We start from the raw sequence: 23,585 nt of genomic DNA on the forward strand, positions 1-23,585 counted from the left end.
CACTTCCAGTTGTCTCCGTTCCGTTTACGTTTATTACATTTACTCACATTAAAACCAGGGTTTATGCCACCACAAGACATTTTGCTCACACTAACACTACTATTTGTGCAATCAAAAAACATTTCCTGGTTAGAACATGTCACTCTCGTCTCACCGCTCCAGTTGACTGAGGCATGTGGGTTAGTAAACTCTACAGCTGATTCCCAAGGTCCTTAGATTTATTTGTGTGCATTTGGACAGACAAGGAACTATCCCACAACCACAAGTAGTGCACAGGATAGCTAAGAGATACCAGGACTATGCAAAAACACGATACAAAGAATTTCTGAATGTTTTGAGGTTAACCCCTTCTCTTACTCAGGCACTCAATTATAGTAGGTTGTCGGTAACTTTATATTCTTCCTTCCAGTATGATCGTAATCCGACACCTCCATTCAATTTTCGGTGCCACGATATTTCATGGTTCATGGTGTGGGTTACTGTAGACACGTCCTAGTTCATGAACCATGGGCAATTGCTGAGTGGCCTAGTAAGTGGTCCTCAGAGTCGGGATACCAGTTGCTACGGAATGGGAGTGAGCATCCCGGACATATTCTGAGTCGTGGCCCTCCATGTGCTCAGGCAGCTAGGACTATACAACCCACCGGTGGTGCCTAGCACGTTAGAGGAAAGATCTTCACTTGGACTATGTGCAAGTAGGGTAGCATCCTGCTTCATGAATTTACCGAGCTCAGAACATTTTAAGCAAGCCTCAGATATACGGGAGTAACGGAGTTCCACTCCGAGTGACTCCTTGGAAACAACTTGGCGAACGAAATGGAATTCGATGGGGAGCTATCAATATTAATGGGACTTACGGAAGAAAGAAAGTAGAACTGGCTGAGGCAGCAAAGAGGATGCATCCGGATGTGCTAGAAGTAAATGCTATTCGGGTAAGGGTAGATAACGAGGAAGAGATAGGAGATAATAAAGTGTACTTGACGGGTGTTAAAAAACGAAGGGCAGAGTCTGGGGTAGGGCTGTTTATCAGGAATACTATTGCACGCAACATTGTTTCTGTTAGGCACGTAAATGAGCGAATGATGTGGATAGATTCGGCAGTTCGAGGAATTAGGACGAGAATTTTCTCAGTGTATTCACCATGTGAGGGTGCAGATGAGGATGAAATTTTATGAAGCATTGAGTGACATCGTAGTCAAGGTGAACAGCGAGGATAGGATAGTGCTAATGGGCGATTTCAATGCGAGAGTTGGAAATAGAACTGAAGGATACGAAAGGGTGATTGGTAAATGTGGGGAAAATATGGAAGCTAATGAGAATGGGAAGCGTTTGCTGGACTTCTGTGTTAGTATGGGTTTAGCTGTTACGAATACATTCTTCAAGCATAAGACTATTCACCGCTACACATGGGAGGGTAGGGGTACCAGATCTATAGTAGACTATATCTTAACCGACTTCGAATTCAGGAAATCTGTGAGAAATATAGGGATTTTCCGGGGATTTTTTGATGATACAGACCACTATCTGATCTGTAGTGAACTAAGTATCTCTAGACCTTGGATAGAGAAAGTGAAATCCGTCTGCGAACAAATAAGGATAACAAATCTCCAGGACGAGGAAATTAGACAGAAGTACATGGATATGATTAGTGAGAAGTTCCAAACAGTGGCCAGTAAGCAGGTTCAGGATATAGAAGAAGAATGGGTAGCATACAGGGATGCTGTAGTAGAAACATCAAGGGAATGCCTAGGAATAACTGGATGTAAAGATGGGAAAAAGCGAACATCTTGGTGGAATGATGAAGTGAGGGAAGCTTGTAAACGTAAAAGGAAGGCTTATTAGAAATGGCTCCATACAAGGGCTGATTCAGATAGGGATTTGTACTTAGATGAAGGAAACAGAGCGAAACAAACAGTTATTGAATCCAAGAAGAAATCTTGGGAAGATTTTGGTAATAACCTGAAAAGTCTAGGTCAAGCAGCAGGGATACGTTTCTGGACAGTATAATAAAGAATCTTAGGAAGGGAGGGAAAGAGGAAATGAACAGTGTTTTGGGCAATTCAAATGAAATCATAATAGATCCCAGGGAATCACTCGACAGGTGGAGGGAATATTTTGAAAATATTCTCAACTTAAAAGGAAATCTTCCTGGAGGTGTCGCGAACAACCGAGCTCATGAGGAGGAGGAAAATGATGTTGGTGAAATTGCGCTTGAGGACGTGGGAAAAGTGGTTAATAAACTCCATTGTCATAAAGCAACAGAAATAGATTAAATTAGACCTGAAATGGTGAAGTATAGTGGGAAAGCGGGCATGAAATGGCTTCATAGAGTAGTGAGATTAGTATAGAGTGTTGGTAAGGTACTTTCAGATTGGACAAAAGCAGTAATTGTACCTAACTAAAAGCAAGGGAACAGGAAGGATTGCAACAACTATCGAGGTATCTCATTGATTAGTATACCAGGCACCGGGCGAGTTGGCCGTGCGCGTAGAGGCGCCCGGCTGTGAGCTTGCATCCGGGAGATAGTAGGTTCGAATCCCACTATCGGCAGCCCTGAAGATGGTTTTCCGTGGTTTCCCATTTTCACACCAGGCAAATGCTGGGGTTGTACCTTAATTAAGGCCACGGCCGCTTCCTTCCAACTCCTAGGTCTTTCCTATCTCATCGTCGCCATAAGACCTATCTGTGTCGGTGCGACGTAAAGCCCCTAGCAAAAAAAAAAAAAGTATACCAGGCAATGTATTCACTGGCATCTTGGAAGGTGGGGTGCGATCTGTGGTTGAGAGGAAGTTAGATGAAAACCAGTGTGGTTTCAAACCAAATAGGGTCTGTCAGGATCAGATTTTCAGTATGCGACAAGTAATTGAAAAATGCTACGAGAGGAATAGACAGTTATGTTTATCTTTCGTAGATCTAGAGAAAGGTTATGACAGGGTACAGAGGGAAAAGTTGTTCGCCATATTGGGGGACTGTGGAATTAAGTGTAGATTATTAAAATCAATCGAAGGCGTTTTTGTTGACAATTGGGCTGCAGTGAGAATTGATGGTAGAATGTGTTCTTGGTTCAGGGTACTTACAGGGGTTAGACAAAGCTTTAATATTTCACCTTTGTTGTTCATGGATTACATGGATCATTTGCTGAAAGGTATAATGTGGCAGGAAGGGATTCAGTTAGGTGGAAATGTAGTAAGCAGTCTGGCTTATGCTGACGACTTGGTCTTAATGACAGATTGGATCGAAACCTTGCGATCTAATATCTTGGATCTTAAAAATTTGTGCAATAGATATAGTATGAAAATTAGCCTTTCGAAGACTAAATTGATGCCAGTAGGTACGAAATTCAAGGGAACTGAATGTCATATTGGTGATACATAGCTGGAACTGGTAGATAATTTCAAGTATTTGGGATGTGTGTCCTCCCAGGATAGTAATATAGTGAGATAGAATCAAGGTGCAGTTATGCTAATGCACTGAGCTCCAAGTTGCTATCAACAGTGTTCTGTAAGAAGGAAATCAGTTTCCGGAAGAAACTGTCTTTACATAGGTCGGTTTTCAGACCAAAATTTGATTTACGGGAGCGAAAGCTGGGTGGACTCTTGATATCTTCATCATAAGTTAGAAGTCCTTCCCTGGGAACCATGTGACCTTGCCGCGGTGGGGAAGCTTACGTGTCCCAATGAAGCAGGCAGCCGAGCTGCAGGTGCAACCATATCGGATGGGTATCTGTCGAGAGATCAGTCTAACGAATGGTCCATCGAAATGGGGGTTGCAGCCTTCGGGAGGTGGAAGAGCGGCAGTCTAGGTGATTAACTGATATGGTCTTGTAATATTACTTAACAAGGCTTAGCCATGTTGACACTGCTATACGGCTGAAAGCAACGGAAAACTACAGCCGTAACTAACTCCCGAGGACATGTAGCTCTCTCTGTATGAATGATGTGCTGATGATGGCTTCCTCCCGGATAAAATATTCCGGAGGTAAAATAGTTCCCATTCGGATGTCAGGGTGGGGACTACACGAGTGCGGGCAATCATCAGGATGGCAGATACTGTCATTCTGCAAGTCGGGGCGTGGAATGTTAGAAGGTTGAATTGTTGTGGTAGGTTAGAGAATCTGAAAAGGGAGATGGACACACTAAAGTCAGATGTAGTTGATATAAGTGAAGTACGTTGGCAGGAAGAGAAGGATTTTTGATCAGGCGACTGCAGAATTATCAACACAAAATCAAACAGGGAATATGCAGGAGTTGGTTTAATAATGAATAAGAAAATAGGGCAGCGGGTATGCTACTACGACCAGCATATTGAAAGGATTATTGTTGTCAGGATAGGCAGCAAGCCAATGCCCACCACAATAGTGCAAGTCTGTATGCCTACTAGTTCAGCGGATTATGCAGAAATCGAAAGGATATACGATGAGATGGAAGATTTAATACAATATATAAAAGGCGACGAAAATCTAATTGTGATGGATGAGAAGAATGCAGTGGTAGACCAAGGAAGAGAAGGTAGCATAGTAGGAGAATTCGGATTGGGACAAAGGAATGAAAGAAGTAACCAGCTGGTTGATTTCTGCACCGTTCATAACTTAGTCCTTGCTAACACTTGTTTTAAACACCTCAAAGGACGGCTGTATACATGGAAGAGAACTGGAGACACTGGAACGTACCAAACAGACTGCATTATGATTAGGCAGAGATTCAGAAACCAGGTGTTGGATTGCAAGACATTCCCACGAACAGATATGGACTCTGACCACAACCTGTTGGTCATGAAATGCCATCTGAAATTGAAGAAATAGAAGGAAGGAATGCAACGGGGTGGGATCAATACAAGTTGAAAGAAAAAAGTGTGAAGGATTGTTTCACTGAACATGTAATACAAGGACTAAATTAACAGGCTGAAGGAAACACAGTAGAGGAAGAATGGGCAGTCCTGAAGAATGAGATCAGTAAGGCTGCTGAAGAACAGTTAGGAAGAAATGAAAGATAACTAAGAAACAGTGGATAACTCAAGAGATACCAGACCTGATTGACGAATGACGAAAGTACAAGAATGCCAGAAATAAAGAAAGAAGTAGATAGAAGGTGCAGGACATCTAAGGATGAATGGCTGATGGAGAATTGCAAGGATATTGAAGGCTGTATGGTCCTAGGAATGGTAGATGCTACTACATACAGGAAAATCAAGGAAACCTTTCGAGAAAAGAAAACTAGGTGTATGGACATTACAAGCTCGGATGGAAAACCACAACTATGGAAAGAAGACAAGTCATAAAGATGGCAGAAACATATCCAACAGTTATATCAAGGTAAAGATGTACATTTTAGGGTTCTGGAACAAGTTGATGCTGATGACACGGGAGACCCAATTTTGAGGTCAGAATTCGACAGAGCTTTGAGAGACCTAAGTAGGGACAAGGCATCAGGAATTGATGACATATCCTCATAATTACTGACTGCCTTAGGAGAAACCAGCATGGAGGGGTTATTCCGTTTAGTGTTTAAGATGTATGATACATGCGAAGTGCCATCCGATTTTCGGCAGAATGTTGTTATACCTATTCCCAAGAAAGCCGGTGCTGAGAGGTGTGAAACCTACCACACTATTAGTTTAGTACACTGACTGTCAGAGCAAATGCAACACCAAGAAGGCGTGGTCAGAACTTTATGCCAATTGCAGGGTAGACTGACGTCACTGAGGTATGCTCATGATGTGAAATGCGCCGCTGTGCTGCGCACGTGGCGAACGATAAATGGGACACGGCGTTGGCGAATGGCCCACTTCGTACTGTGATTTCTCAGCCGACAGTCATTGTAGAACGTGTTGTCGTGTACCACAGGACACGTGTATAGCTAAGAATGCCAGGCCGCCGTCAACGGAGGCATTTCCAGCAGACAGACGACTTTACGAGGGGTATGGTGATCGGGCTGAGAAGGGCAGGTTGGTCGCTTCGTCAAATCGCAGCCGATACCCATAGGGATGTGTCCACGGTGCAGCGCCTGTGGCGAAGATGGTTGGCGCAGGAACGTGTGGCACGTGCGAGGAGTCCAGGCGCAGCCCGAGTGACGTCAGCACGCGAGGATCGGCGCATCCGCCGCCAAGCGGTGGCAGCCCCGCACGCCACGTCAACCGCCATTCTTCAGCATGTGCAAGACACCCTGGCTGTTCCAATATCGACCAGAACAATTTCCCGTCGATTGGTTGAAGGAGGCCTGCACTCCCGGCTTCCGCTCAGAAGACTACCATTGACTCCACAGCATAGACGTGCACGCCTGGCATGGTGCCGGGCTAGAGCGACTTGGATGAGGGAATGGCGGAACGTCGTGTTCTCCGATGAGTCACGCTTCTGTTCTGTCAGTGATAGTCACCGCAGACGAGTGTGGCGTCGGCGTGGAGAAAGGTCAAATCCGGCAGTAACTGTGGAGCGCCGTACCGCTAGACAACGCGACATCATGGTTTGGGGCGCTATTGCGTATGATTCCACGTCACCTCTAGTGCGTATTCAAGGCACGTTAAATGCCCACCGCTACGTGCAGCATGTGCTGCGGCCGGTGGCACTCCCGTACCTTCAGGGGCTGCCCAATGCTCTGTTTCAGCAGGATAATGCCCGCCCACACACTGCTCGCATCTCCCAACAGGCTCTACGAGGTGTACAGATGCTTCCGTGGCCAGCGTACTCTCCGGATCTCTCACCAATCGAACACGTGTGGGATCTCATTGGACGCCATTTGCAAACTCTGCCCCAGCCTCGTACGGACGACCAACTGTGGCAAATGGTTGACAGAGAATGGAGAACCATCCCTCAGGACACCATCCGCACTCTTATTGACTCTGTACCTCGACGTGTTTCTGCGTGCATCGCCGCTCGCGGTGGTCCTACATCCTACTGAGTCGATGCCGTGCGCATTGTGTAACCTGCATATCGGTTTGAAATAAACATCAATTATTCGTCCGTGCCGTCTCTGTTTTTTCCCCAACTTTCATCCCTTTCGAACCACTCCTTCTTGGTGTTGCATTTGCTCTGTCAGTCAGTGTATCTCACGCCTGCAACAACTTAACACGTATTATTTACAGAAGAATGGAAAGACAAGTTAAAAATGAGCTGGGAGGAGATCAATTTGGTTTCAGAAGAAATGTTGGAGCACGTGAAGCAATCCTGACTTTACGTCTGATCATAGAGGACCGAATTAAGAAAAACCAGCCCACGTACGTGGCTTTCGTAGATCTAGAAAAAGCATTCGATAATGTTGATTGGACCAAGCTGTTTGAGATTCTGAAGGTGATCGGGATCAGATACCGAGAAAGCAGAATTATCTATAATCTGTACAAAAATCAGTATACAGTCATAAGAATCGAGGGCTTTGAAAAATAAGCAGCAATTCAGAAAGAAAAGAGTTAAGGCTGCAGTTTTCCACTCTCCATTTCAATGTTTACATAGAAAAGGCGATAAAGGAAATCAAAGAGGAATTTATAAAGGGTATCAAAGTCCAAGGAGAGAATATCAAAACCCTGAGATTTGCCGATGATATTGTCTGCAAAAGATGTGGAGAAATCGCTGAGTAGTATGGACAGAGTCTTGGAGAAGGAATACAAGATGAAAGTAAATAATTCCAAAACAAAAGTAATGGAGTGTGGTCGAACAAAGTCAGGTGATGCAGAAAATATTAGATTAGGAAAGGAAGTCTTAAAGGAAGTAGATGAATATTTCAGTGGCGACTCCCAACTTCTGGTTTAAGGAATGTAACTGAAAAAATTGCAAGCATTAACGCAAACAGGCCGTCATTCCAAACACATTTTTCAACAGAAAACAACAAACAAAGCCAACAAAAAATGTATTTAAGATCTCACATCCATTAATCCAATGGTCTGTTTCATGAATATTTTTGTTGAAATGACAAACTCAAGGCTTAAGTTGTGTAGTTCCCTAGTTACATTCAGGATTGGACGCGGTTGTCCTTCATTTATAATTCTACTTTTCTCAGTAAAAGAAATAAACCAAATGGTTCTCTTAAGAATCGTTCGATTACACAATGGTTAGAATTAAATTCTGATTGCGCGCTGTAGAATCGCGTGACCCTAGCGCTCCTATATCCATGTCTGCTGAAATACTCTCCTATCGGTGTGATGTCATTTCAAAATTGCATCATTCCCGCATTTTCCTTGTTTCATATTTACAGCAGAAGCACACGAAACTGAATCATTTATATTATGAAAACACACATTTGTCATATATCATCATTTATAGCACAAGAAAAGAACCAGTCACAAGCAAGAATTCCAGTATTTCACGAAATAGCTAATAAATCCCGGCCACACGCGATAACTTAAGAGGACTCCACCTTGCACCGCCCCCTTGACGGATGTGGTTCTTCGTTCCGCATTCCAATCCCACGAAAGAGATAAAAAACCAACAAGGGTCTAATGCACGTTCTGCCATCTCTGGAGTAGTTTGGCAATTAGTAGCAGTTACTATTCAGCCGCGCTCGTTTCATCCATCTCTTAGTATCAATAACAGTGCGTTTTAATTTTATATAAATAACTTCCATTAATATATGAAAATACAAGGGATGTAGCACATCAATCGCATGTATGGGAAGTTCGCCACTGTAATACTGTTACTTGGGTAGTAAAATAACTAATGATGGCAGAAGTAAGGAGGACATAAAATGCAGACTAGCGCAAACCAGGAAAGTCTTTCGTAAGAAAATAAATTTGTTCACCTTGAACATTGATATAGGAATTAGAAATATGTTTTTGAAGACTTTCATCTGGAGCGTTGCACTGTGTAGAAGTGAAACATGGACGATAACTTTTGAAACGCGGTGTTATAGAAGAATACTGAAGGTGATATGAGTAGATAGAATCACGATACTGAATCGAATTGATGAGAGAAGATCGATTTGGCTAAATTTGACCAGAATAGAAGATAGAATGGTAGGGCACATCTTAAGACACCTAGGACTTGTACAGTTGGTTTTTGAGGGAAGTATAGATGGTAGGAACGATAGGGGTAGACAAAGACGCGAATATGACAAGCAGATTAGAGCAGATGTAGTAGTTATGTAGAAATGAAAAGGTTAGCAAAGGATAGGGTGGCAGAGAGAGCTGTATCGAACCATTCTATAGACTGATGACTCAAACAACAACAACAACAACAACAAGAAGTTAGAAGCAACGGACATGAAAGTAGTGAGAATGATTGCTGGTACAAACAGGTGGGAACAAAGGCAGGAGGGTACTCGGAATCAGGAGATAAAGGCTAAGTTAGGAATGAACTCGATGTGTGAAGCTGTACGCATAAACCGGCTTCGGTGGTGGGGCCATGTGAGGCTAAAGGAGGGGGTAGGTTACCTAGAAGAATAATGGACTCTGTTATGGAGGGTAAGAGAAGTAGGGGAAGACCGAGACGACGATGGTTAGACTCATTTCCTAACGATTTAATGATGAATGTATAGAAGTAATTGAGGCCATGGCACTAGTTACAAACAGAGGATTGTGGCGATGTTTAGTTAATTCACTGAGGCTTTGCAGACTGAACACTGAAAGGTATAACGGTCTATAATGATGATGCATGTATGTATGATATTTCTATCTCCATTTCTAGCAATAAACAACCCATAAAGCCTCTCCAACACAAACATCAAACACTGCCTCACTTCTTTGATCTAAACTCTGATCTTTTTCATGAAAACGCCGTAAGGTGTACTTTCTCGATATGAACGAACTCAATATTGGTACCATTGTTTTCTGCGTTAAACCATTCTATACCAATTTGTTAACAAGCAAATTTCATGGAAAGTTTGCAAGTTGTTCTGGAGGGACAAATTACACATTGCAACTATTCAATTATCGTACAACTCACGACACGTCCTACTGAAAAGGAAAATATTTCGAAATGCTAAACTTAGACAGTCAAGTTACTCAATACACTTGAGTGGAATTTAGGACCCACTCTTTAAAGTAAAATAATCTAACTCTGTGAAGGACCATTTTACTATAGGAGTTCATGTGATGTCCTTTTGCTAAGTGACATCAAAATATAATTCATATCGAATGTCTTACGGACTGATAACTCTGTTTTGGGCTTTACGAATCAATCTCAGTCTTTTATTTCATGTCTACATTCTTTTAATGAAATACTTTCTGATAGTTACATCAAGAACAAAATTAACGAACGCTCTTTCATTCTGACCCTCGCAATATTAAAGGAAGGTCGAAGAGCAGGAATTACCACCTCTCGAAGGTTGGGTAAAGAAAGGTAGCAAAATTAAATGTCACCCTGAATCTCATAAACTTATCAATGTACTCATTCCTTATTTACATTTTTAAAGTGCTTGTAGATAACCTGAAAATCTAATGAATATTTGGTCTAGGTTCTTTTCGATGTTCATACATTACAGAAATGAATGAATGAATGAATGAATGAATGAATGTTTAAATCCTGCACCTGTAATGTCCAGAGGATGAGGGGGAAGGATTTTAATCACTGGAAACCGAATATCTATACAGTTGGTGAAGCTTAATGTATGCTTAACACGCGATGTATCGCATGCGTGAGATGTAAATCTGTCGTCAGTACCTCTGACGGTATTAATCCCTGGTATATATGTGCCTATGACTCAGGCATTCTCTATTACATGGGGTTGGCACATGTGCATTTTAGTCTAGTTTGATGGTCGGATGCCCCAGCTGCCTTATTTTCAAATGGGGGTTGGTAGTGTGGTGTGTTTTGAGTAAATGAAGAGGTGTGTACGGAGACAAACATAAACTCCAGAAATTAACTAAGGACGCTCGAAATATCCAGCGTGGTCAGGAATTGAACCCAGCAGCCTGACTCAAACGCTGTTGCGCTATTCATTAGTCAAGTAGCCGGACCCAAGTTTGCTTTATATGCGCACTTCATAAAGTACGTGATAGCAGAGTGACATAATCACTGGCTTCTCACAAAGATGGCCAATCCCGGGCGTTGTAAATAAGGTTCTTGGAGTGAAAAATCACATCACCGTGGTTCGGACTCCACGTAAAATTGTAGGTGCCGTGGCTGCTGTGATCACGATGTCAACACCCACGTAAAACTCCGCGCTTACTTCCACTTCATAAAACTGCCATTCTAAGGGAAAGAGAAAAATCAACACGCAGAAAAAGCACTTAATATAGAGCGGTAACGTTCTGCTTCTCTCGTTGCAGGTTAAGAGCCAAGAATCAGGTGCATGGCTCAATCTACCAGTCACTTCAATTGTCGGTTGACGATAAAGAGTGGAAATGGGACAACGGCAGGGCGGTGGTAGTTAAATTTGTATAATAATAATAATAATAATAATAATAATAATAATAATAATAATAATAATAATAATAATAATAATAATAATAATAATAATAATAATCATTTCTTGTAGCTATTCTAGCCGAGGGCATCCCTTGTTAGGCAGACCTTCCGAAGAGGTTGTGCGGCATCTGCCATGTGTAGATAACTGCGTGTTATTGTGTTGGAGGATAGTGTTACGTGTGGTGTGTGAGTTGCAGGGATGTTGGGGACAGCACAAGCACCGAGCCCCTGGCCATTGGAATTAACCAATAAAGGTTGAAATCCCCGACCCGGCCGGAAATCGAACCTGGGACCCTCTCAACCGAAGGCCAGTACGTTGACCGTTCAGCCAACGAGTCGAACTAAAAAACTCGTATCCTCGTCCCAAGGTGGTGCAGCTCTTTTCAGGCACACCCCATATGGTGTTGAGCTGCGTATACCATTTGAACTATGAACCAGCCCTCCTGCCATTCTTAAATGTATGGCAGTACCGGGAATCAAACCCGGGCTCCCGAGGACGGCAGCTAATAACACTAACCGTTACGCTACGGAGGCGGACAAAGGTTTATGATAAGCAGTGGCGTCCTCTGAACCCCATCTACCCCAGCGCTGTTGGGATAAATGACTTTGCGTTAACATTTCCTTATTATTCCCTAGAACGCATTCCTTGATGATTAAAGAACTGCGAGCACCTAAGCCAAGCCAAGTACAGCTGTCTCGACAATCCGCTCGCGAGCTGGGTTTCTTCGCCGGCGCGAAAGCGAACTACCCAAGCGAAATTTAAGTCGCTTGGTTGACGCATGCACTTGAAGCTTCCTAATCCTGGGAGCGGGGTAGGTCTGTGGGCCCTACCCCGACAGCAATGTACTCCGACGGGCCAGCTAACTTAGGTAGGGCATGTTAGCTTTAAAACTTGACACTCGAAATGTTCAACGTCACACGCTAGAGGCTACAATAAAAATATTAACATGTTAACTGTACAGCCACTTGCACATCGTCTTGCTAATAATAATATAGCCGGTTTATGACATCAAGTGTAATTTAGAAGAATATATTTTATTTTTGGATTTCGATATATATAAAGATTTTTTGAATAATTCATTGATGGCACGTGTAGAATATGTTTTCTGATAGCTGCAGAAAAATATTTAGGTTGCCCAGCGTGAACACAGAGCTAAGCGCGAAGTAAAAGTATTTTGTATTTGGTTGTGTGTGATGGTGGTATTTAGTGAATTTTTGTAGTGTTCCTCTTGAATTACAGGTGAAGGTTTCACGAGTTCTGCGATATTCTTCATGAATATAACATGTGTTATACGCCGTGACGAATATTTTCCCTCGTTTGTCATTGATGCGCGTACACTAAGTAAGCGAGTGAAACTATAAAATTTCGGTGACGGTAAAATACCAACAAAAATACAAACACTAAAAATACCTCGGAGTAACCCTTGACAGGAATATCTGAAGAAGACAAAAGCTAAACTCCAGTCACGGAACAATATCATCCACAAACTGTGTGGCACCACCTGGGGTTCTTCTGCTTCGACATTACGAACTTCAGCCCTTGCCCGTGTCTACTCAACTGCAGAATATTGCTCTCCAGTTTGGGCTGTTACACAAAACTGGTTGATACACAGCTAAATCATACTTTGCGCATTATATCGGGAACCATAAAATCTACCCCCACTTCTTGTCTACCAGTTCTGAGCCATATTCCTCCACCTCACCCACGGAGAAAGAATGCCTTCTTGCGTGAGTACCAGAAGCTGTCGAGGAATTCCAATCTGCCAATTTATGGAGATATACCCTACACCTTGAACAACAGACTTCGGTCCAGAAATCCACCAATAAGGACTGCCAAAATCCTGGTTGACAAATTCAGCCTGCAGCAGGATTGAATTCAAGAATGGACTTCTATGTCTCAAGGTGAGTATCAGAACTTCCCCTGTATTACAAGAATACCTAAAGAATTTGACCTACCTCGCAAAACCTGGACAACCCTCAATCGTATTAGGACAGGCCATGGAAAGTGCGCTGACTTCCTCTATAAAGAAGGCTAACTTCCCTCCCCGGAATGTAGCTGCGGTGCTCCTAAGCAAACAGTTCGTCATTTAGTGGAACAGTGCTCCCTGAGTGCTTATCTGGGTAGCCCAAAAGACTTTCTTGACCCAAATCCTTCTTGTATAGACTATTTGCAGAGCTTGATGATGAAATTGTAACCTACATAGTGTACTGTATATTTAATTTGTGATTGTGTGTTTTTATTTTTAATGTTATACGCTAATTAAATAATAACCAGTTTAATTTTGCTGATTAGGTTTTCTTTTAAAGTTGAAAACAAATAGTCGCAGTGTATTTTTGCTAAAACGATGACTGTACTTTACCGAAGCGTCACCGGGTGAAACTGTAAGTACATTGTTTAAAATCTGCTATAGATAAAGTTATGATGGTGTCGTCACTGCCGTGAATATCAATTTGGAAATATGTGCGACTGTGTAGTTGACAATATTCTTGAAATACCTTTCTCAGGTAGACCTTTCAACGAGAAATGCAGCCTTATAAAATGGTGATGTTGACTTTAGAGAGTGTAGTGGGGGCTACGATTGCTTATATTTAGAATACATTTTTGCAGCTGGGGCAACGAACATGTTCACCGCACGCCACTGATAATACGTGTATACACTTTTACCAGTTTTGTAATGAGGCATGCGAAGATTTATAATCAAGGCTGCTAAGTTCATGAGGCACTGGCTTGAATTTCACGGATGATGACCTCTTGATGACATTAACCCAATAGTACTGAGATCGGAAATGAATTAAATGTGAGCAATCGAGATCGAGCTAAAAACATATTTAGCTCAAGTACATAAATAAAAGTGACACAAGACTCAGGTAAGACCCATGATTCCCATGTAAATCTATAAATTGCGGAATCTCTGTAGAGCTCTGAAAATACTCTTGTAACTTGCCAATTAAAGATCTGCTGACTCTCTACATAACCAAGGTACGGTATTGGCATTGAATAAACTTCACAAAAGTGCTATAATAATGCTATTAAAGAGTTATTGGTAATGTCGTACATTCACAAACACAATATGTGCCGTAAATAAAGTACCCCGGAACACTAGAAGTAAAGAAAAATGCGTGTTAAATTTGTGGAGTCCACAAAATATCGTTACAAATCTTTATGGACATTTTCTTGTTAGTGGTTTAACGTCGCACTAACACACTGAAGGTTTCTGGCGATTGGAAAGGAAGAGGACGTGAACTTAATTACGGTACATCCAAAGCATTTGAAAATGGGAAACCACGGAAAAACGTTTCCAGAACTGCCGACGATAGGATTCAAACCCACCATTTTCCGAATGTAAGCTCACATCTAAGCGACTCTAACCGCATGGTCAGCTCGCTCGATGGAATTACTTTTTTGTAGTGAATAGGCTCTACCAAATCTTATAAAAGAAGCATAAAGGACAGTAGCCATCAAGCACTCCAAACTAATTGGGTGTAAGAAATTAATTTGACGTGTACTGTATTGTTACTGGCTGAAAAACACGTGCGGTACCGGTTTGAGTTGTGACTTACGTTTCTTTCTTCAAGTAAATAAATAAATAAATAAATAAATAAATAAATAAATAAATGGCATGCCCTAGTTGAAGTCAAAACAATAGCAGACGGACTGTAATACAGATGGTGTATGGAATCACCACCTGTGACTTTTTGCACTGATGCTTATTTTTCTCAGTCACGACCTGCTACTTGTTTACCGATATATCAGTGATCAAGTAGCAGATTAGCTGGAGTCCGTGACTGGCAGCATGCAAGCGGCAACCAATCACGTTAAAGACCAAATAACTGATAAATTTCAGTCTTTAAATCACTCTCACAATGGTGACGAGCATATCAGTGATGGGCACCTAGTCATAAATAATCCTCTCAAGGGTGAGTTAAGTGCACATTCCTAAGACAGAACTGTTTTATATTCATGATAAATGCTACTCTGACAAACGATAGATACATTATTTCTTTCATATGGGAAAAATACAACGGTCTTCATTTTAACGCGATACCCAGTGTCATTTTTCTCGTAATTATGAAAACATTAACGTAATTAGTCTAAACCGATATAAGAGAAAGTTTTAACAATTTGCTATTTAGAATTCACCTTAGGTCTGTTATTTTCATGAAAATTTATTCAACATACAGTATATTATATGACCGCGAAACTAGTAGACAGTGACAACCAATTCGTGAAACTTGTTTTGTATAAGAAAGAGCAAGTGGAAGTGTAGAAAAAATACGTCGCAGTTTCTTCACCAATTCGTGAAACTTGTTTTGTATAAGAAAGAGCAAGTGGAAGTGTAGAAAAAATACGTCGCAGTTTCTTCAGAGATGAGCGCTCAGAGTCTGAAGATGTTGAAGTGGGTGCAGAGATTCCCAAGGATAATCTGGAGAAAACCCTAGATCATTAAAAATCTGGCAAAATAAATAAATGTAGAATTGCTTAAACTGATTGGTAGCCTAATAATAATAATGGCTCACATTTGAGTCTGTTCAACCACATACACAATACTGGATACATCCGCACAGACTGGCTGTAATTCACCTCCATCAGCCTGTCAAAGAAATCTAATTCTAAACGATGTCGTGATTAAAGGCTGTTAAATATAACAAGTCACGTTCTGAAAGAGCTTTGAAGAATTCTACACTCTCATATATGGAGAAAAACAGTACACAGTTTCAGTGAATCTCAGTTCGGTATGGAAACCAAGAAAGCCTTGATGTCTACCCAAATTTTAGTTCAAAAAATGTGTGGATAAAACCAAACTGTATTTGCTTGCTTCATTGAAAATGAACTTGGTTTTTGACAACGATAACATGATAATCTTATACATCGGCTGAAACAGTAAATATGTTACCATTGTAATTATGAAGCTGTAAAGGAACCAGGCAGCTCACACCGAATTGGAGACCATATTTTTTGAAAGAAGGTGTGAGACGAGGTTGTATCCTCCCTTCATTTTTAACTTATTCTCTGAGCTACATTTAGAATTGCCCTTGATGAAATTGACAAAAGAATCAATATCAACGGGAAGGAAATAATCACCTCTGCCACCGTGATACCTGCTGGTAATTTCGAGGACATTCAATATTTGAATAACTTCACCGAGGTAAGCACCGGATTTTACTTTAAAATAAAGCCCAGAAAACAAATTTCAGGGTAATCAGTAAGTAGAGAAACACCAACGCTGTTATCACCAAGGACTGAAACCGCTGAAAGGGTGCCACATTTCAAGTACCTAGGATGGAGTCACGATGATGAGAACAAATCTTGAATTAACATTGCAAGAAATGTGTTTATCAACATCTTACTTGCAACCCCACCCCCGATAAGAAACTCGGTGGCGTTTCGTGAATGATTATATCTTATTGCTGCTGCTTTACAGTGTCAAAATATTTCGGCAATGAACTGACTACAGGAGTTTGAAATGTAGATATATCACAGATCCGATGAGTAGACCACATCATCAAATAGGAGGTACTCTGTCGTGCCGGGAAACTGTGCGAGGTATTGTTGTTGTTTGAGTCATCAGTCCATAGACTGGTTTGATGCAGTTCTCCTCCATGCCACCCTATCTTGTGCTAACCTTTTCATTTCTACGTAACTATTGCATCCTACATCTGCTCTAATCTGCTTGTCGTATTCACACCTCGGTTAACCTCTACCGTTCTTACCACCTACACTTCCTCCAGAAACCAACTGAACAAGCCCTGGGTGTCTTAATATGTGTCCTAACATTCTATCTCTTCTTCTCGTTAAATTTAGCCAAATCGATCTCCTCTCACCAATTCGATTCAGTATCTCTTCATTCGTGATTCGATCTATCCATCTCACCTTCAGCATTCTTCTGTAACACCACATTTCAAAAAGCTTCTATTCTCTTTCTTTCTGAGCTAGTTATCGTCCATTTTTCACTTCCTTACAATGCCACGCTCCACACCAAAGTCTTCAAAAACGTCTTTCAAATTCCTATATCAATGTTTGAAGTGAGCAAATCTCTTTTCTTAAGAAAGCTCTTCCTTGCTTCTGCCATCGTTAGTTATTTTACTACCCAAGTAACAATATTCATCTACTTACTTTAAGACTTCATTTCCTAATCTAATATTTCCAGCATCACCTGCCTTCGTCCGACTGCACTCCATTACCTTCGATTTGGACTTATTTATTTTCATCGTGTACTCCTTACCCAAGACTTCGTCCATACCATTCAACAGCTTCTCGAGATCTTCTGCAGTCTCAGATAAAATAACAATATCATCGGCACATCTCAAGGTTTTGATTTCCTCTCCTTGGATTGTGATTCCCTTTCAAAATTCCTCTTTGATTCCATTTACTGCCTGTTCTGTGCAGCCTTGCCTCACTCCTTTCTGGATTGCTGCTTGTTTTTCAAAGCACAGACTGATTTTTATACAGATTGTAGATAATTCTTCGTTCTCGGTATCTGATCCCAGTCACCTTCAGAATCTTAAATAGCTTGGTCCAATCAACGTTATCGAATGCCTTTTCTATATCTACTAATGTGTTCATGGGCTTGTCTTTCTTTATTCGATCCTCTAAGATCAGACGTAAAGTCAGGATTGCTTCACGTGCTCCTACATTTCTTCTGAAGCCAAATTGATCTTCTCCCAACTCAGCTTCAACTTGTTTTTCCATTCTTCTGTAAATAATACGTGTTAAAATTTTGCAGGCTTGAGATACTAAACTAATGTTGCGATAGTTTTCACACTTTCAGCACTGGCTTTCTTGGAAATAGGTATTAAAATATTCTGCCGAAAATCGGGTGGGACGTCTCCTGTCTCATACATATTACACACTAAATGTAATAACCTTGCCATGGTGGTTTCTCCTAAGGCAGTCAGTAATTGAGAGGGAATGTCATCAATTCGAGGTGCCTTGTTCCTATTTAGGTTACTCACAGCTTTGTCAAACTTTGATCTCAAAGTTGGGTCTCCCATTTCATCAGCATTAACAGCCTCTTCTTGTTCCAGAACCAAATTATCTACATCTTTACCTTGATACAACTGTTGGATATGTTCCTGCCATCTTTCTGCTTTGTCTTCTTTCCCTAGAAGTGGCTTTCCATCTGAGCTAGATTTCCTTTCTCCAAAGGTTTCCTTGATTTTCCTGTATGCAGCATCTACCTTTCCCAGGACCATACAACCGTCGATATCCTTGCACTTCTCCTTCAGCCATTCCTCCTTAGCTACCTTCCACTTTTTATCCACTTCATTCTTTAATCGCCTGTATTCTTTCTGCCCTCTTCATTTCTAGCATTCTTGTATTTTCGTCATTCATCAATCAGGTCTAGTATCTCCTGAGTATTTATCCCTGTAAAACTTTGTTAAGCTATTTCGCTTACGTCTTTTTGAATGACAAATGTAGCCTTAATTGAACATAAAGATAGAAGAAGAATGTGGACGTGGGCGGAGAATATTATTCTGGGCACAACACCTCCGACAGTGGTTCGACAATCGACGATACGGCAACTCCGCATATGGGAAACGCAAAAAAAAAAAAAAAAAAAAAATCAGAAATAAAAATAAATTAGTCGCTAACCTTCTGTGAAGGGACGACATCAGAAGAACAAGAAGAAGAATAACTGTGTATTATTATTATTATTATTAAAGTATGAAGGCTTTCACGGCCGGTGTCAATATAATAAAATTCTTCCGGGCTGTTATGCCGTGGTCCACTCCTCTCGCTTCTCCCAGACTGGCGACTGGGCCAGCGGGATACAGGAGAGCGTATCTACACGACGCCACAGAAGATGACTACCGCAGCAGTAGTCGAAACGTCTGGGAGAAGCGAGAGGAGTGGACCACGGCATAACAGCCTAGAAGAATTTTATTATATTATTATTATTATTATCGTTATTATTATTATTATTATTATTATTATTATTACCGAGAAAGCGGCTGTGCGGTTTGGTCACGTAGCTAGCAGCTTTTATTCGAGAGAAAGTGAGTTCAAACCCCGCTGTCGGAAGCCCTGGAAATGGCTTTCCTAGGTATCCCATTTTCACACCGTGCAAATGCCGGGGCTGTGCCTTAATCAAGGCCACGGTCGCTTCCTTCCCACTCCTAGTCCTTTCCTGTCCCATTGTCACCATAAGACCTATCTGTGTCGGTGCGACGTAAAGCACATTTTTTCTTCTTCAAGTGCCATATCCGGTTGCCCAGACGTCGGCAATTACTCTGGAGAAAGTTTTTCTGTCTTCTGCCAGTCGGAAGAGTCTCTCAGTTGTCTCAATACCGGTCCACTGCTTGATGTTGTGTAACCATGTTATCTCTGGTCTGCCAACTCGCCCTTTGCCCTCTATTTTACCCTGGAGAATGAGTTTTATGAGGCCATATTTGTTTCCTCTTAATATGTGGCCTAGAAAAGTTATTTTGCGAACTTTTATAGTTGTTATTAGTTCTTGCTTCGTCCAAGCTCTCCTTAGGACTTCATCGTTTGTTATCATATCTGTCCAGGGTATTCTTAGCATTCTTCTGTGCAACCACATTTCAAAGGCGACAACTCGTTTGATACTTGTGGCTTTTAAGATCCATGTTTCTGCTCCATATAACAGTACATCCTGCGAAATGCAGCTCTAGCGTTCTCAATTTTGCATCTGATTTCCTTATCTGGATCCATACTCTCTGTTATTATGCTGCCGAGGTACTTGAACTGGTGGACTTGTTCTATTTTACGGTTGTTTAATAACAAAGTGATATTTGCATTACACATTGTAAACAAATTATTATTATTATGATTATTATTATTATTATTATTATTATTATTATTATTATTATTATTATTATTATTATTATTATTATTATTATTATTATTATTCCAGAACTGATCCTGAACTCTTCTGTTGACTGGAATGAATAATGAATCATAAATTACGTCAAATAATGGGCTATAAAAGTGTTTCTGGGTAGGGATACGTTTAACAGCAAACAGTGCCAATGGAAGCATCCTGGAAAGTAACTGAGAATGCAGTGGAAATTATTTAATGCTTACATTAAATTGATCCGTCAACAGCCCACGAAATAGACATATCTGATAGAATGCAGTCCTTGTTTAATCTCTAGTTGAAGGTTCCACTTTCTCACAGAGCAGTTTCTCTGTTTTCAATACCTGTCACCACAGACATCACCAGCGGGCTGTTGAGGCGACGAATGCAATTAAGCGAGCTATCTCACACTTGACTTGGCGACGCCTCCACTTAAAACGCTAGCTCTCGTCATCAACTTCTGCTTTCTCAGTGCTTCAGGATATTCATTACTCCGAGCAGACCTGGCCAAGCCGAAATTTATCGCGGGAATATGGTCGCTCAGGATTACACGTCATGATACAAAAATGTTATAGGCATTTGAAGATTCCAATGAAGAAAAAAAATAGGCTAACACGTAAAATTACAACAAGGGAGGTTTCAGTGTGACCTGGTAGCTCTTTTCGGGTACTTTAAACATTCTCAACAACCGATCCAAAATTTGCGCCCGATGGATACATCAGCTAACCTTCAGCGCTCATAAACAAACACCGGCTAATCGTCTTCATGGCATCAAGCAGAAATGTTGGTAAGATAAATTCCTTTACTGTTGATATTTTGACAAAAATTGTTCTCTCTGTATTTTTATTACTTTATATGACCTCTACATTAGACAAGTCTTACTTTTACATTCCAAACATATTTCCAACTTTCAAACTTCAAATTTCCACAGATATTAAGTGCTCTTTGGTTAGCCTGGTTTTCCTTTGGATCCTTCTTCCTCTCCTTCTTTTCTTCTATCGATATTCCCACATATGTGGGGACGCGGGTGCGATTTGTGGCGTACATGTGGTTTGGTCCTGTTTAACGGCCGGATGCCCTTCTTGACGCCAACCCTATATGGGCGATATAAAGTTTCTGTAGTGGTTGGTAGTGTAGTGTGTTGGCTGAATATGAAGAAGAAAGTGACGGAATAAACACAAACACCAAGTTCTTGTTGCGGAAGAATTAATGAGACGCTATTAAAATCCCGGACCTGGCCGGGAATCGAACCGGGGCCTCTCTGTACAGAAGCCTTCAACGCTGACCATTCATCCAAGGAGTCGGACTTCGTTTGGATTATCTTTGTACATAAAGGGGTATAAGTTATTTTTAACTAACCTCTTAACTTTTTGCCTTCGATCAGCCCGATTGCAATTAAGCTTGATATTATGATGATCAGTTGAGATACCATAATCTTAATGTCGGTATCACGGCCACAATTTATGACGTACGATATATAGGTTTCACTACGTGATAGGTGCAGTCAAAAGTAGGGATGTGGTCAGACAAGGTTTGAGTTTCATTAAATTACAATTGGCACGCAGCTGTGGGCTTGCATCCGGGAGATAGTGGGTTCGAACTCCGCTGTCGGCAGCCCTGAAAATGTTTGTCCGTGGTTTCCCATTTCCACACCAGGCAAATGCTGGGACTGTACCTTTATTAAGGCCACGGCCGCATCCTCCCGACTCCTAGGTGCTTCCTATACCATCGTCGCCATAACACCTATCTGTGTCAGTACGACGTAAAACAATGTTTTTAAAAATATTTCCTTAATGCATTACAATATATTTCTTAAAGATTCCTTTCATTAGGGACCGATGACCTCGATGTTAGGCCCCTTTAAACAACAAGCATCATCATCATCATCAATTCCTTTCATTAACCGAAGCGTTTCATTTAGATATTGGATACCACGCAAGACCCGACTTGGGATTTGTTTTACAGGTCGATAGGTTAGTGCCCTTCAGTGGAACAACGTGTAGTCCCAGCGAGGAAGCAATCAATTGTAACCCAGTTGACACTGAACGAGGTCAGCTAATCGTAGAAAAAGCCAGTGTCTGGTTAACCTACACCATGTGATCATAAGTTTCATATAATGTATATTCATAATGTAGTACTTGTTTTTATGTGCTTGTAATTCAGTTATCAACACTTGTAACAAAGGCATGGAGTGCGTTCTTCATTTGATCCTGTGGCCTTCAAGACAGAGCAGGAGTTACCAGAGCTGGCAAAGAAAATTCAATGCAGCCTTCACAGAAGAAGTAATAAAAACAGAATAGACATACATATTTCTTTGATTTCTCCTTAGAGCTATTAAGTTATTACAAATATAGCTCACACACATCTTCTGAACCGAGCTCAATAGCTGCAGTCACTTAGGTGTGGGCAGTATCCAGTATTCGGGAGATAGTGGGTTTGAACCCCACTGTCGGCAGCTCTGAAGATGGTTTTCCGTGGTTTCCCATTTTCACAACAGGTAATGCTGGGGCTGTACCTTAGTTAAGGCCACGGCCGCGTCCTCCCCACTCCTAGCCCGTTCCTGTCCCTTCGTCGCCACAAGACCTGTCTGTGTCGGTGCGACTTAAAGCAAATTAAAAAAAAAACTGAACCGAGCAAATGGTTGCACGGTTTATGCATTTACGAAATAGTGGGTTCGAACTCGACTGCCGGCAGCCCTAAAGATAGTTTTCCGTGGTTTCCCATTTCCACACCAGGCTGTACCTTACATAAGGCCACGATCGTTTCTTTCACACTCCTAGCCCTTGCCTAACCCATTGTCGCCATAAGACCTCTCAGTGAGTGCTTATAGTATCGTTGCCAGGTATCCCGTATATGTGCGAGACTACCCAAATCGCGTACAGTGAAACCTGCCTAAACCGGAACTTGACCATTCCAGTATGTACGTTAGCAGAGGTTTTCCGGTTTTCAATGGGTATTATAACAGCACTGCATTAGTTAACAGAAAAATGAAAAAAATAGGGTAGATTTATTCTCTGAATCTACGTATATGCTTACAGTCCCTTCCAGTGTCTCCTCACATTTCTGTCAAGTAATAACATCGTTCAAAAGGGAACGGTGTATGAGCTCCTTCACGTCGTGCAGTTAGTTCCAGAACATTTTTACAAGCAGCAAATTTGTTCATCTTCTTAAACCACTTCATCCAATATAAGCGTCTTATGTTTGGAAGATATTTTTACTGTATCGAAAAAAGACAGAACGAGGCTGAATAAATCAAGAAATCACTTGGCTATGGTTTCGTTCAATTTTTACTCTACTAATTCCTTGACAGCACAAAACTGAGATGAACCGTAACTACCCTACATTGCGCAATGCGAGACGAAAACGGTAAACAAATTAACGGTACATTGTTTATAGCCCAGCAGGGTCAGCGACCTTTCGTAATCTTCTGCAGTACA

The sequence above is a fragment of the Anabrus simplex genome, chromosome 4, assembly GCF_040414725.1.
Source record: "Anabrus simplex isolate iqAnaSimp1 chromosome 4, ASM4041472v1, whole genome shotgun sequence".
Taxonomy (NCBI): domain Eukaryota; kingdom Metazoa; phylum Arthropoda; class Insecta; order Orthoptera; family Tettigoniidae; genus Anabrus; species Anabrus simplex.